The sequence below is a fragment of the Pinus tabuliformis genome, chromosome 3_2 (genome assembly GCF_031772625.1).
Source record: "Pinus tabuliformis cultivar Carrire ecotype Pingquan chromosome 3_2, CPIR1, whole genome shotgun sequence".
Taxonomy (NCBI): Eukaryota; Viridiplantae; Streptophyta; class Pinopsida; order Pinales; family Pinaceae; genus Pinus; species Pinus tabuliformis.
In genome coordinates this window covers 273,206,977-273,223,596 of record NC_142302.1, presented here as the reverse complement: position 1 = coordinate 273,223,596, position 16,620 = coordinate 273,206,977, and the positions used below count along the sequence as shown (strand labels likewise).

Genomic DNA, 16,620 nt, shown 5'->3' with positions numbered 1-16,620 from the left:
TGTATGAATGGTTTATATTGTTAAGTATACTTAGAGCACTCAAGTAGGCAAAGTTAATTAACTAACGTTGGAATACCATTGAGGTCTTGGGTAATAATGCAGAGCGTAACGTTCAGCCCCTCGGTAGGGCTGCATGAAGGTAGTATATCAGGCTGTGAGGTAAGGTAAAGTGCGCGTAGCGACTTGTGCACAGGATCAAACTGTGGACCACTTGAACTCATCAGACATCTCCAGGGTGTGGAAACCTGGTTCTAGCACCCTCCCATACTACTTCGGGTGAGACCTCAATCTGCGCTCCGTGAACTGTTGCCAAAAGGGCCAGTAGTATTGGGATTTGTTTGGCTAAATCAACTCTGAACCTGGGTCAGGCCCCACTAAGCCAACATACCACCAAGATAGGGGCGTGACAGGTGGTATCAGAGCTCGATTGGATATTTGAAGAGAAGCATATATCACTACACTTCATGACAGTTGGTATTAAAGGCTTACTTTTCATAGGGCTCTGATTGAAAGTTGAAGAAATTCGACAGGGACAAGTGCAGGGTCGAAGTTGAACGTGAAAGTGTGTGTTTTTTACAAGATCAAAAGAAAACATGATGGTTGACCAAGTGGAAAAACCTCAAGTGGTATCGGTTGAATCTAGTAGTGATGCCGGGACAGTTTTTATGGACAAGGTATTGGATAAAATAGAGGAACTTGCTGCAAATATGGCTTCATGGGAGGTTGGGAGTGAATAATTTTAAGAGAAGTTCACAAAACTGAACGAAGAGCATGAATACCTCAAAGTTTGGTATGAATATACATAATGGTTGTATATGAAAACAGAAGAGGAAGTCTAGGACATAGGTGCTACAAGGGACCAAGGTTTGAAGGAAATATTGAAGTTGCAGAAAGCTCTTGACGATGCTCAGAATGAGATCATTATTTTGAAGAAAGAAGTTGGGCAGGGACCGGTTGGAGGAGTTGCTCATGTGAAAGTCGACGAACCTAATTTTTATGATGGGATGAGGAGTGTTAAATCTCTTGTCAATATCTTATGGGATAGGGAGCAATACTTGGAGCACTTGGGCTTACTAGATGATGAAGCTAAAGTCAAAGTAGCTGCTCAATTCTTGACGAAGGATGCTATGATGTGGTTGAGACAAAAGTTGTATCAGATTGCCAGTGGTGATGTTGGTGATATCTCTACTTAGAACGATATGAAGAAGGCTTTGTAGACTCATTTTAGCCCACAAGATGAGACTTGGGATGCAAGGAAGAATATAAAGTACATTAAGCAAACAGGGAGTCTACAGTGATATCAACGGGAATTCTCCAGTGTGATCTTGGAGCTACTTGATATGGCGAAGAAAGACAAGGTGTTCAATTTCATCATAGGATTGAAACCTTGGGCACGCAATGAGGTGAAGAGGAAGAATATCAAGACACTAGAAGAAGAATTTGTTGTAGTTGATCACTTCATAGAACATTATGATAAAGGGACTGAAGAGAGAAAGAAGAAGTCTGATAAACCGAAAGAGAAAGCTACAAAGGAGGAGCATTCGAAATCGAATGATAACTCAAAGATGAAGAAGCCTCTGAAATGTTGGTTGTGCGAAGAGAACCACATGGTGAAGAATTTTCCTTCAAGGCTGATGGTGGCTGCAGTTGCACAAGCCAATGCGAAGAAGAAGAAAGAGGAACCAGCAGTTGGGGTTATGCAGATTTTGGGAGCTACAATGGCCATGGAATCTATCCCACGACGGGATCCTGAGAGGAACAAGTTGGAGTATGTGAATATGAAGATTGGGCAAGGAAATTTACTCATGATGGTGGATAGTGGTGCAACTCATAACTTCATGAGAGAAGAAACTGCGAGGAATATTGGGTTGAAGCTGACACCAACTCAAACTCGATTGAAAGCGATGAATTCTCCACTAGAGTCAGTGATTGGTATCACAGAGAAAGTGGATGTGGACATTTGAGAGTGGTATGGAAAGGTCGACTTCACAATTATTTGGATGGATGACTATGAAGTTGTACTGGGTATGGAATTTATGAAATATTTTGAAGCTATGATGGTGCCACACATGAAGAAGTTGTACATTTATGACGGATGGGATGATGATCCTATAGGGGTGTCAATCGTGGGAGATACAACAGCTGAGTGTAAATTGATAGTGATGAATGTGGATGAGATCAAGCGGGATGAAGAATTTATAAGAGGTTGTCTTCTACAGAGGCAAAACTTATGTAGCAGTCACAAGTTATTAGAGCATTGCCTAATAGTATCTTGGATTTGACAAATAAACTAGAGGCAGTGGAAGAGGATGGAGATGCTAGACCCAAGATCCAGGAGTAAATTCGTGAAGCATACATTCAGATATTGGAGGAGGAAGATACAAACATGTGGATTGAGCTATTAGCTGAGGAAGAGGGAGAGCCTTCGACCTCCACTTCCTCCCTCTCTTCTTATACTGACATGGAGATGAGGCTCATTGTTAGTTTTTCATGCAAGTGAGTCCTCTATATTTTGAGTAGACACTGGGGTGAGATGGATACGATTGACAACAGGATGAAAATATGAGTCATGATGATGTAGGAAGCATGCTTCTTGTGGAGGTGATGTATGGTTGGATTAGCTACCCAACTAGTCAACAACACAAGGGGATCCAGCACATGATTTTCTTGCAGAGTTTGGCAGATTGATAGCATGTAGTAGGTCATAGGTGGAGATATCTAGGTGCCCATACTTATGGCGATGGATGTTGCTGAGATGGTGTTGTTAAGGATGACAACATTTTTAGAGTGATGGAGTATGTCAGGCCCACGAGATGAGTCGGGTGCGCCCATGTGTGCTACAGGCGCCCGAACTCAATTTTATGCGACAATGGAACTTTAGTTAAAGGTGACCATGTTAAGATGGCTGCGCCCATGTGTGATGGGCACCCATACTAACTCAGGTCGTGTGCGATGGGTGGGTGCGCTCATGTCCAATGGGTGGCCACGCCCCGAGATGTGCGATGGGCAGTCAACACAAGTGAGCACATTGGACTATTGGAGATCAGATGCACAGCAGAATTAAAACAAATACACACAGCTATTAAATCAAGCACATAAGACAGAGGTTTAACGTGGTTCACCCAACCAGTCTGGGCTACGTCCACACAACATAGGCATCGGCAATCTTATTAATCAAACAGGAGATTACATAATTAAATCCTCACAAACTCTCACCCTCATACCAAACAATCCGTATGGAAACCTGTTATATAGTAAAGAGAATCTAACTGCCTCATAAATCCTCTCAACTCAAATTTAGGATGCATTAACTCCCTCCCAACAAACTAGAGCTAATCTAGGAACTAATTCCTATTGTTGACTGAGATTTTGCCTATTTTATTCAAAACAGAAAATCTCAACAATCTCCACCTTGACAACAATTAGCTTGATGCCCTGTTATTATTATTTTATCTTTTCTGCAAGCCAAGAGAAGCCAAACACCAGCGTAGCTTCTCTAACAAAACTGGTTTCGTGAACATGTCTGCACAATTCTCCTTTGTATGCACCTTTTCAAGAGAGACTCCCCTTTCAGTGATAACCTGTCTTAAAAAATGGTACTTAATTGGAATATGCTTTGATTTACTATGATAGGCCGGATTCTTAGCCAAATTTATTGCACTTTGCAAGCATGCGAAGCAGCAATGTATTCTGCTTCAGTAGTGGATAAAGCGACAATGTTCTGTAGCTTTGACATCCAACTTATAGCTCCACCTGCAAGAGTAAAGACATACCTTGAAGTTGATCTTCTCTTATCCAAATCACCTACAAAATCAGAATCAACATATCCACAAACAAATTCACTACTCTTATTGTAAGTGATACAATAACTACTTGTGCCTCTCAAGTACCGAAGCACCCATTTCACTGCTGACCAGTGCTCTTTACCCGGATTTTCCATGTACCTGCTGACAACCCCAACTGCATGTGAAATATCTGGTCGTGTACACACCATCGCATACATTAAACACCCTACTACATTAGCATATGGAATTCGAGACATATAATCCTTTTCTTCATCTGAATTAGGACATAAACTAGAAGAAAGCTTGAAATGGGAAGCGAGAGGGACTGACACAGGCTTCACGTTATTCATACCAAATCTCAAAAGTATTTTCTCAATATACTTTTGTTGTGATAGCAATAGCTTACCATTGCTTCTGTCTCTGAAAATCTCCATGCCCAAAATCTGTCTTGCTGCTCCTAGATCTTTCATATCAAACGTCCTTGCCATCTGAGCCTTCAACCTGTTGATTTCTTCTATGCTTTTGCTTGCTAAAAGCATATCGTCAACATACAATACCAAGATAATGAATATGCCATTATTTAACTGTTTAAAATAAACACAATGATCATATTCACTTCTAACATATTTCTGACTCAACATGAAAAAATCAAACTTCTTATACCACTGCCGAGGCGACTGCTTCAGGCCATATAATGACTTCTTGAGCCTGCAGACAAATTTCTCATTTCGATGCTGAACAAACCCTTCTGGTTGTTCCATATAAATTTCCTCATCTAAGTCACCATGTAGAAATGCAGTCTTAACATCTAATTGCTGCAACTCTAAATCAAGCAAAGCCACTAATGCTAACACAATTCTAATTGAAACAATTTTAACCACTGGTGAAAAAATCTCATGAAAGTCAATACCGGCTTTCTGAGAAAACCCTTTTGCAACTAGCCGTGCTTTGTACCTGTCTTCCATATCATTCACACCCCGTTTCAACTTGAACACCCATTTACACCCCACAATTTTCCTGCCTTTCGAAAGCTCAACCAGATCCCATGTGCCGTTCTTACCCAAGGCCATCATTTCGTCCTTCATGGCTGCTTTCCACTTATCACTTTTCGAACCTTCTATTGCTTCCTGATAGCACAGAGGTTCATCGTCATTAGCAGTAAATGAAACAGAAGTGACATAATCATCATACCTTCTCGGTGGCCGTTTGATTCTTTTCGACCTCCTTAATGATGTTTCTGGTGCTTCCTCGATTGGCTGACTACCATATGTAGGAACTTCTTGATGACCAGTATCTGAAACCTGTTCATGATCTATACCTGAACCCTGTTCATGTTCTGATTCTGAAACCTGTTCATGACTAGTATCTGAACTATGGTCATCATGACTATCATTAGAAATGCTATCAAACTGAATGTGCTGAAAATCAGATACATCATCCTATTTCAATCTACTATCTACATCTAACTGTACAAGAGAGGATTCATTAAACTTTACATCTCTGTTGATGATGATTTTGCGGGTAGTAGGATCCCACAATCTATATCCCTTTGTTCCAACACCATACCCAACAAAGATATACCTTTTCGACTTTGGATCTAATTTAGTTCGCTGATGTTTAGGCACTAGAGCATATGCATCACAACCAAACACTTTGAGTTTAGAATAGTCACAAGGGTGTCCTTTCCATACCTCTTGTGGAATCTTGCAGCCTATCGCCGTTGATGGAGATCAGTTTATCACATAACAAGATGTTGCCACTACTTCCGTCCACAACTCCTTTTGCAACCCGGCGTTACTCAGCATACTCCTTGCTCTCTCTAGAAGAGTCATGTTCATGCGTTCAGCAACTCCATTCTGCTGAGGAGTATAAACCGTGGTCTTATGTCTCTCGATCCCTGCATCCTTGCAATAGCTGTCAAACTCCTTGGAAGTAAACTCACCACCATTTTCAGTTCTTAAACATTTTATTGTTCTACCAGTGCTGTTTTCTACCAATGCTCTAAACTGCTTGAAAACTGAAAAAACATCAGACTTCCTTTTCAACATGTAGACCCACACTTTCCTAGAAAAGTCATCAATGAATGATACAAAATAAGACGAACCACCATATGAAGTTGTAGGAGCTGGACCCCACACATCTGAATGGATATAATCAAGTATGCCTTTACTAGTATGTTTGCCTGTTTTAAACTTTTGTTTACTTTGTTTTCCAAACAAACAATGCTTACAGAAATCTAACTTTCCAGACTTTAGATTTAGAAGTAACTTGCGATCAGCCAAAATTTTTAACCCTCTTTCACTCATATGCCCCAATCTTTGATGCCATAAGTGAATGGAACTACTGTCATGCTCAGACACCGTAGACACATAATCTGACCCTGTACTTCCTTCTAACTGAAATAGATTTCCTACCTTCTTAGCTTTCATAACTAGTAAAATACCTTTGTAAATTTTCATTACTCCACCTTGAATTACAGTTTTATATCCATTTGAATCAAGTGCTCCTAATGAAATCAAAATTTTCCTTAAATCTGGTACATGCCTCACATCAGTTAATATTTTTGTTGTCCCATCAAACATTTGTAGTTGTATGCTCCCAATTCCCACAATATTACATGTTACATCATTACCCATGTACACAACACCATCATCAATTGATTTATATGTCTTAAACCATTCTTTATGAATACACATGTGGTTTGATGCACCGGAATCTAACAACCAATGTTGACCATGATTTGACACATTAACTGATAATACTTCATCACTCATACATGAACCAGATGTCGAACCTGTATCTATCATATTTGCCTCCTTCTTCTCTGTCGAAGAATCTGCTTTAGAAGTTTGTTGCTATCGCTTCTAGCAGTCCTTCTTTAAATGCCCTGATTTTCCACAAAACCAACACTTTAGCTTACTCTTCTTCCCTTTTGACTTTGAACGTGAGTCGCTCGGCCTCCTGGAGTGTCTTTCTTTCAAACGACCTCTAACCATCATAGCTTCTGATGTAGAGGTTTCAGAATGCGATCTTCTCCTTGTTTCTTCCGATAATAGGGATGCAACTACATCATCAAACTCAATAGTTTCTGATGAACTAAGACTTATAGAAGTAACAAAATGATCCCATGATTCGAGCAACGAGCACAATAAAGTAATAGCTTTATCCTCGGATTGAATATTTACTTCTATACTTTGTAATTGCACAAGAAGAGTATTAAAAGCATTTAAATGATCAGCAATCGATGTATCTTCCCTCATTCGCAAACTGTACAACTGTCGCTTCAGGAGAATCCTATTGGTTAAGGATTTGGTCATGTACAGTTTCTCCAGTTTCGTCCACAAACCAGCAGCTGTTGTCTCCGACACGATATTAAACAGGACATCATCAGCTAGACACAGTCGAATAGCACTTATCACCCTTTCATCCATCTCGACCCACTCATTATCTGTGATGTTATAAGGCTGTTTGGATTTGCCCAACAACGCCTTTGCCACACCATGTTGGACAAGCAAATCGTACATTTTCACCATCCAGATCTCGAAATTATTCTTGCCATTAAACTTCTCAATTTCAAAACGGGCACTTTGAGTTTTCGCCATCTTGTATCAGTAAAAAACACAATAATCTCCAAAAAAACCAACTTTAAATAAATGAAGTTTGTGTTTAAAAAATGCCTTTGCCTTTAAAAAAAACAAATAAATATCTGCCCTTTTTATTTCACATACAAATTTCTGCCATATGCCTTTGCTTTAAACAAAAAAAAATTTCCTTTTACTGCAACTGCGCAGCATAAATACAGATTCCATTATAAATCCTTTGGCGGAATCCATTGTATAGGATAGGATAGATTTCCAAAAGCGTTCTGCTATTTATTGCTTTCTTTTGATTAAAGCGGTATAGAATAGGTTTTAAAAAAATATTTAAACAGCGTTATTTCAACCTTACATTAAGTGAAGACTCACCCAACTGCAATAACCATTTGAAAAATTTCTATGTGCCCATACGGTCTCCACGCAATAGCGCTCCAGCAACACCAGGCAATTGAAACCTTCACGCAGGTTGGACAACTCCAGCAATGTTCAACGCAGTAATTGCAAACCTCCAGCATTCAATAAACTTATACCAGCGTTAAGGCTTTTCAACGCAGCACCAGCTTCGGGACTCCACGCATCAGGCAGTGATCACTTACACGCACTCTCCAGCACGCACCTCAATCTCTACGCAGGTTGGACAGCAGTCCAACATGGCCACGCAGCAGTCGAATACCTCCACGCACGCTGCCAGCAAATGATCCACGCAACAGCAATTCTTTAATCCACCACGCACGCAGAGAATCCTCTCAGCACCAGCACCTCCACGCCTTTGCGCTCCACCTCCAATACGCAAATCCAACTCGCCTCCAACTGCTCTGATACCAATTGTTGGAGATCAGATGCACAGCAGAATTAAAACAAATACACACAGCTATTAAATCAAGCACATAAGACAGAGGTTTAACGTGGTTCACCCAACCAATCTGGGCTACGTCCACACAACATAGGCATCAGCGATCTTATTAATCAAACAGGAGATTACATAATTAAATCCTCACAAACTCTCACCCTCATACCAAACAATCCGTATGGAAACCTATTATATAGTAAAGAGAATCTAACTGCCTCATAAATCCTCTCAACTCAAATTTAGGATGCATTAACTCCCTCCCAACAAACTGGAGCTAATCTAGGAACTAATTCCTATTGTTGTCATCTACTGAGATTTTGCCTATTTTATTCAAAATAGAAAATCTCAACATGGACGACCCACATCAGGCAAGGGGTGTGACATGATGGTTGAATCGGTGGACTTGGAGTAGGACGAGCCCCTCCATTTGTTGGCAATCGTATATATATGAAATGGCATTAAGGTGATTGAGGCAATCAGAGGGGAACACAACCAATGCATAAGCATTGGCGAGCAAGAGAAGAACAGATTGAAAAGGGAAACGCAATAAGCGGACAAGGCAAGGAGTTGAGGACCGAAATTTTCCACTACCGAACTCAGGGTTTCTGAATAGGCAAACTAGGGAAAGCGTAGAACGAACGAACTAACGGACGGGTGTGTGCAGTTAGGCGGAAATCTGAATAGTGCAGTCAGGCAGACCGACGAGTTTGAAAGGCATGCAGGTCGGGCACACTACCGAACAGGCGTACGGGTCAGGTGAGTGTCTAAATGGGCGTGTAAGTCGAGAGACTGGTGAACGGACTCGTGAACGAGTGTTGTAGGCTTGATACGGTGTGAACCAGGTTCAAAGTTAACTGTGAAAACCAAAAAAACCCTAACTGTTGTCCCTTTCAGCAAGAACCCGCATAGCACAGTCTGGAGTCTCACCCGAAGCAGTATTAAGGGATGACAGAACCAAGTTTTTGCATCCATAGGCCTATGTGATAGGTTCCTGCATCTCCTAGGGCTTAGTTTTGTCTTTGTGAACCCTAACCCTTCTAAAACAGATAATTACAGTAATTCACTCAAACGGTATCTATACCTTTGTGAAGGTCATGTAACATTCATAACATGTATAAATTATATTGATCTACCACATTCATGCACAAGATAAGCATTTATTCATATAATTTTCAATACAGAGCGAAAATACAAAAAACTTCAAAAGTAAGAATAAATACACAGATGCACAAATATTGGAACAAAATAGTCTTTATAAGATGTAACCATTCAAGTACAGACTCGTTTTCCCTGTGCACTCAGTTGTAGGGGCCCGCACACTCAGCCTGCAGACTTACAAAGGTCTCCACGCACTCAGCTGCAGGAGTCTTCCCCTTCGCCTAAATATAGGAAACAGACCTTTCCTTCCTTAGCTTACTTTCTCTTACCAAGATTTCTCTCAATCAGTTACTTTCTAGACTCGGTATGACTCTTCTATTTATATCCCTTTCTTTTACAATACCATGGTCCATGGACCATGGGCAGGTTTCAAAACCTTCCTATCACCTACCCACCTAAGGGACTAAAGCCCCTTTGAATCTTTCTATCTTCATGCTCCACTTCCACAAATCGCGAAGACTTTACATCTTTACAAAAAGGACTTATAAAATTTAACAAAATTTAGCCCTAGGGACCCCATCCCAACAGGACCCCAACACAATTTGGTGACTCGTCCTCGAGTCACTCAGTTGGCACTTCAATATTGGCTTGGAGTTCATGGAACTCCAACTACATAACCTGTAGATGATATTTTCCCTACATAGCTTCCTGTTACACTTCCTTGACCAATTTCTCTGTAATGGAGCCTTCCACTGTGAGGCCCATTGTCATGTGACTTTGTTGTATGATGTTTAACATGTTTTTCACTCACAGAGTGAGTTGGCTAACTTCCTCTATCCAAGGCTGGGTTCTAGCCCTAAGAATGGCCTCTTTTCGGTGTATCTCTTCAATTTCAGTTTGTAGCTTCTTTCCTTCCTGTAACCGTGTGAACCGTTGTATTGGCACCAATGTGCGCACAATCAACCTTATCTCATCAAATTTTTGTTGTTTTTCTCTAAGGTCAGTGTCGATCTTCTGTAGAGTGGGGTCCTCCTGCAAATATGTCCAAAGCTCCATGGAATGTTCATATAATTATGTGCATTCCTTGACTGTTGCGTCTAGTGTGGCCATTCCCTCCTTGATAGCGGCTTCGCGCTACTCGCAAACCTCTGGCGGAGTTGTCGGCTACAGCTTCAATTACAACTCTGAAATCTATAGTTGTATCTCAAATCAGACTTGGACGATTTCATCCTTAGACTTCTTGACCACTGCAACCAGCTTCTGGATATTTTTTGTTGATTCTGCATCCACTGTAATGCTGAGTTCAGGCAGCGCATTACAAGCATGTGTAATCATTGCTTCTAAGTTCTTGTTGTGGGCAGAAAATTCATCCTTCTCTTTCAGTGCATATGCCTTTTCTTGAAATATATGTTGGTTATTGGTCTTAACTTCATTAATGACCAACAACGCACGCTACTCCCTAATCCTCAGTTCATCTGAAACGCCTTGGTGTAGCTCATGTAGAGTCTGGATAGGGAGTGTCGTGAGGTTGATGCCTATATCCTTGATCTGTGAAAGTTAGGTGTTGCCCTCTTCTGATTGAGCACGTAGGGCCCCATCTGGAAATTGAATAACACGGAGATCCAAAGTCTGATCCGTGTCCAATACTATCACACTTTCTTGCTACAGGCTCACCTGAATCCTACCCACTTGACCAACACTCACTTGCAATCGCCCTGTCTGGATCTACAGATCGTGAAGTTCCTTCTGCACATTTCCCAGTGCCTGCTAGTACTGCTACTCAAACTGGGTCCATAAATCTATCGTGGTGTCCCAGACCTTGTCTCTAAGTCCCCCTCAGAGAGGACTAGCGGATCCACCTAGGAGAATCTTTTGGACTTCTACTTCTTTCGTGGTCCCGAGGTGGTCTTCTTTGTTCTTTTCTTGACCACAAAGGGGGTTCCCTACTCCATGCCCCCACATCCTTCTATATCCGACCCTTCTTGGTATTGGGTGTGCTGAGAATCAAACTCCTCAATCTCTATCATAGTTTCCTAGGTGTGCTGAGAATCAAACTCCTCAATCTTTACCATAGTTTCCTCGGTCGCCTGCTCTTTGTCAGCAGCTACCTTAACAGCATCTTCCTTGTCCACAGCTTCCTTAGCAGCAACTACTTTCTACTGTTCAACTTTCTCCCAAGCTGTAACCTGCTAGGCCTCCTTTTGTTTCTCTGTTGCTGAGGTTTGTGCGGAGGTACCTTCCATTACCTTTCTTGTTCCTACACCTAGATCAGATGGGTAAAGCCACTCCCCTAGCCATTTACCATCAATTTCTTGGACATCCACCTCGCCAACAACATAAGGGAACTTATGCCATATCTTCTTCAAATCCCTTCACATGTGAATAGATACATTATGGAATTCCACTTTGAAATCTACATAGGGCTCAAGTTCATCATGTAAAGTAGGTGATAGCCTCAGCCTTTGGCTGATCACCGTGTGCAAATCCATCTCCACTAGCACCAAAAAAATATTGGTCTCAGTCACCCACACTGCATCTTTTGTTTCCCATAGTGAACTGAACTTCAATGCCTCCGGAAGGTCTAGGTCTTGAGGAGGAAACTGACTGTCCTCCAGCATCCTCCATGCTACTAATACGATCAAAACTAACAACCAAGCATAATGAAATGCCTTGCACTCATCCTGGGCCTCTCAAAAATTCGCCGAAAACTCCTTACACAGGTACTGAGCCCAATTTCACTAGACTCCTTTGGCACATTGCGCAACTAAGGAGATCACTGGCACCAAAACCTCGTTTGTGCGGCACTTGCACATGATCTTGCATGCCAAAATCTGTGTGGCGAACTGCACCGCGGGGTCTCAAATGGAGTGGATGGAATATCCGTGCAAATTTTTCACCAATCCAAACTCATTCTTCATCTGATCTCTGAGTTGCTTCTCCTTTGTTTCACCTCCAAATGCCTCTGTTGGATCGACACCTTCATAGGGCAGCAAGGTGATCTGGTGGATCAGCATGTCAGTGATAGGGATGGGTTATCCTAGCCAGAGACACCCATCGTGCACCAAAGTGAGTAATTTTCTAACACATATAGTGTTAATGTTTGTACGGCTGAAGTGCAGCACCCAGAGCATGTTTAGAAGGCCCATTTTCTCAACCCTCGCGACCCACTTCATAGGCTCTAGTCACGTAACCTTGGTTTCCTCATAATAGATTTTTTCCAAATATTGTTTCGGTGCAAGGTGAGGGAAATTCTCGTGATCTCCCAAGTCCCAATCCTCCATCTTGAGCGAGGGAATGCGGCCCAATAGCGCACCCTCACAAACGCCACCTTCTTTGGAAACAATGGTGCAGAGATCATGAATTTGGCAGTGTTCAGGTCTTTAGGCACCTTGGTTGTGCCCTTATGTGGTGGGATGTATTTCAGGAGCTGAGTTATAGGCTCATCCTCATCGGCATCCATCTCCTCAATGCCTCTGTGAAGTGCTTCTTCATCTAAATCAAGGGGATCATGTGGCTGTTGCGCTTTGTCCATTTTTCCCTTTTCGCGAATCTCTATGGGAATTTTTCGCGGTGACTGCCTCACCAAAACTTGCTACGGCTTTTTCTGCTTTATATCAGCTACGAAGGGCTTAGGTCTAGGAGACCTAGGAGCCATAGTCAGAAATCTCATAGGAAAAGAGGGTGTTGTTTCAGTGGAGGGTGCGGCTTCAGAGGGCGCAACATCGGTTTTGGGTGGAGTGGTTGTCATTCTCTCAAGGATGATCTCTTGGCACCAATTAGGTAAGTTGGCAAACTCTGGTCGTGCTAAAATGTCCTCCCAAACCTTCTCAAATAGACAACAATCGTTCTGGTAGCAAATATTAAGGAAAACTTGTTGAAATCAAAATGTTCGAATGCTGGATAGCCTGCCATATTTATAGGCGAATTCGAATTTGAATTCAATTGTTCCCTTCAATTTTCCATCACTAAGGCATCTTTGGCAGTGGATTTCCAAATATTTTCCCCATAAATGAGCCCTCCCCACTCCTCCTAATAGAAATTTTATTGTCCAATGGCCTACAGTGCATTCAACGGCTTTGACCCGGTTGCACGGCACCAACCTCCATGGTGCAACCACCTTAGCGCAGATTCCCGCGGCACCCTACTTTCTTCCATCGTGCAACCCTCTTACCTCGTCTTTCCAATTTTTGGGCGGTGTAGTTTATAGTCCCGTACTTCCTTGCAGCTTCCTGGAGTACTAAGACTATCCCACCATCATATAATCATTACGCAAGGGTGGGATCACCCTTGTACAACTTCAATCGATTGCCATTGACTATACCTAGAAACAATTCTCCATTCAGCTTCGCATGTTGAACTATGCCACCATCTATAACTTCCTTTACCACATAGGGTCCAAGCCAATGAATTTGAAACTTTCCAAGAAATTTCGCAAACTTGTTGTCATATAATAAGACCAAATCATTAACCTGTAAGGTGCATTTCTTTATATGTCAATCATGCCATTCTTTCGCGCGCTCATTTTTCACCTGTTGGTGAAATCCTGATAAAAATTGAACCTCCTCTAATTCCATCAATTGTGCGAGGTGCTCCTCCATGGTCTCGCGATCAGCCATATCGGTTAGTGCAAACTCAGCATAATATATTCCATGGGAATCACAGCCTCCTGTCCATAGACCAATGTTGGGCATGGAATCCCCCCAAGACATGTTTTGGGGCTCAAAGCCTAAGTTTTGACCGAATATTGTTGTAAAGCTCCGCAAATTGTGGGCACGGGGCATGAAAGTATGATAGAGTCACAGGGTTGTTCACCCTAGTTTTGTAATGTAATGTTGGATAGATAGACCTACCCATGGTCCGCAAACCATGGGATTGTATAAATAGAGCGAGGCTCTAAGTAAAAAGAGATGAGAAGTAAGGAAAGTCGAAGGGATTGAGTTGCAAGTTGAATTGTTTCATTGGGTCGTAGAATAGGAGAAGGCTCTGCAGCTGAGTGTGTAGAGGCCTAGTAGTCTGCAGCTGAGTGCGCAGACCCCTGCAGCTGAGTGCGCAGGGAAAAGTCGAGTCTGTAACCGAGGAAGGAATAAATGAAAGAGAAGTTTTGTTATAATTTTGTGTGTTGGATACCTATACCAATAGGTTTCATATTTCATGATTGGCAAGAGAAAGGCCAAATATGCTCTGCTTTGGTATCCCAAAGATCCCATATTTCCTGGAAAGCAAGAGGTGGGTAAAGTGTTTCAAGTATTGAGGACCTTATTTCAATTTTGTGGATGATTCAACAGTCTAATCTGGATCATGCCATGTGTTCAATTTTGAGTTATAGAATAGAGAAAGAAGTCTGTCCAAACTGTTTAATCTTGGCAGACAAGTAGTTTAGGTAGAGAAGCAAAGGTTCCCAACAGCTTAATCTGGGACCTTGGAAGAGATAAGGGTAGAAGTAGATAGAAAAGAAAAAAAAAGAAAAAGCCAAAGAAAAGAAAAGGCAAGTAAGGGTTTGCAAGTCCAAATGCACCCTCTATGGAGAAACAAAAAAATGCTAGGGAAATAGCTGGGTAGGCAATTGTGGTTGCAGAAAGGGTATTTTCACCATTACACATATGTCAACAGGTGTTTTGCCAAGGCAAAATCTATTAATAGAAAAAGTGGTTAATTCCATCATATTACAGCAAGGAGCATGACTAACTTCCCTCTCCCCCTTTATTCCATTACTAACACTCCCTTTCTTTCAGCTGAGATTTATGAAGAGAGATCATGGTTTTATGGTGGTTCTAGTTCATTCAGAATCCACATTTCTTGTCTAAGATCTTTTCATTTTGATCTACTCTCAAAACCAAGTCAATTTCAGATAAACTCAGTAAAATCCCTTTCATTTGCTCCCTTCATTCATATTAACCTCTAATTTTACTATATAGCTCCCCTATTTTACCCCTTCCCCTAATAATACTAACACTAAGGTGTATAAAGCCCCAAATCTTATATATACTCCCTCCCCTTGGCATTATAGCCATATGGTCTTCAAAAGGGACCAAAGTGACATCTGGTCACTTTGGTGAACCTGTCCCATCCCATTCCCCCTTGCTGCAAGTCAAACTGCTCCTCAAACCACCATTTGCATTGGAAAACCCTTACAAAACCCTATTCCGCCTTCAAATCCTTTGCAAAAAATTACCAAAGTCCAAAAAACCCGCCTCTGGCGCATTTCCAAAGGGTTAACGCATTATTGGTTAAATGAAAAAATCATTCGAAAAACCAACAAAAAACCCATAAAACCTAAAGTTCCCCGCCCGCATATAACCCGAGCACCTCCATACTCCGCCCACCGTCGGATCAAGGCCCGAAGATCTGACGATCCACGTCAATATCGGAGCGGCTCCCACTGCTGTCCTTTACCGCCCGAGATGCTGACGTTGCGTCACGTCAGGGCCTCTCCACGCGTCAATCACTGAGGTATCTCGGAGCCGGGCCTGACAACTTCCGCGCCGTACCCAAACCGCCCCGAGAAACTGTAGCGGTTAGCTTTAACCGTAACCGCTACGGTCCTAACTGCCACCTATTTTCCGCTAATTCATCGCCACGTCGCGTCCGCTCGTACTCACCTCTGCCATTCGTCCACCTGTCCGCTGACGTGGTTGCCACCTCATCGCCCCTTGGACCAATAATCTACTGCCACGTCACCCGACGACGTCAGCTGACGTCACCTCACCGTGACCCACCAATGACGTCATGCTGACGTCATCACGAAAAAGCGCCAAAATGGTAAAAAACCCATATTTACCCAAAAAAGCCGTGTTTTTTCCCACTTTCACTCCTGTCGCTATTGTTCTCCCTGCATGGCTGTTTACGTTCGAATTTCCGCCAACCTGTTGATTTAACCCGGGCGACCTCCTCAGCAGCAAACGTGCACACCTGCTCGACCTCTGCTCGCCAATTTACAGGTATTTACAGTTGTCTTGCCCTCCATACCACTGTTATCGAACTTTAATTTGTTCAGAAGGATAAAGGCACCTCAGAAACTATATTTACACCGCCCATTTCCCTCTGCAAGTCCACATTTGCCACTGTGAAGTCGAAAAACACCAGCCGAGCCATAATTCCGGTAAATTTACCCAAAAACAATACTCACTGTGTATTCTCGGAAAATTCCTTGTTGGTCTCAATTTACCCACAACAAGAGGACATAGTCAGACCTTAAGAGAAGCTCTGCTCCTAAAAAACAAACAGTATTTCAATTGCTGTTGAGTAAATTCCCCTCTGGTGTCCAAAATACAAACTGTCTTTACAGAGAATC

At 42.2% G+C, this 16,620-nt stretch overlaps 1 pseudogene; it reads left to right on the top strand.

The window, feature by feature from the left end:
* Positions 1-2,000: 2,000 nt before the first annotated feature.
* Positions 2,001-16,620, top strand: part of LOC149180703 (annexin-like protein RJ4) — an 89,814-nt pseudogene continuing 75,194 nt past the window's right edge.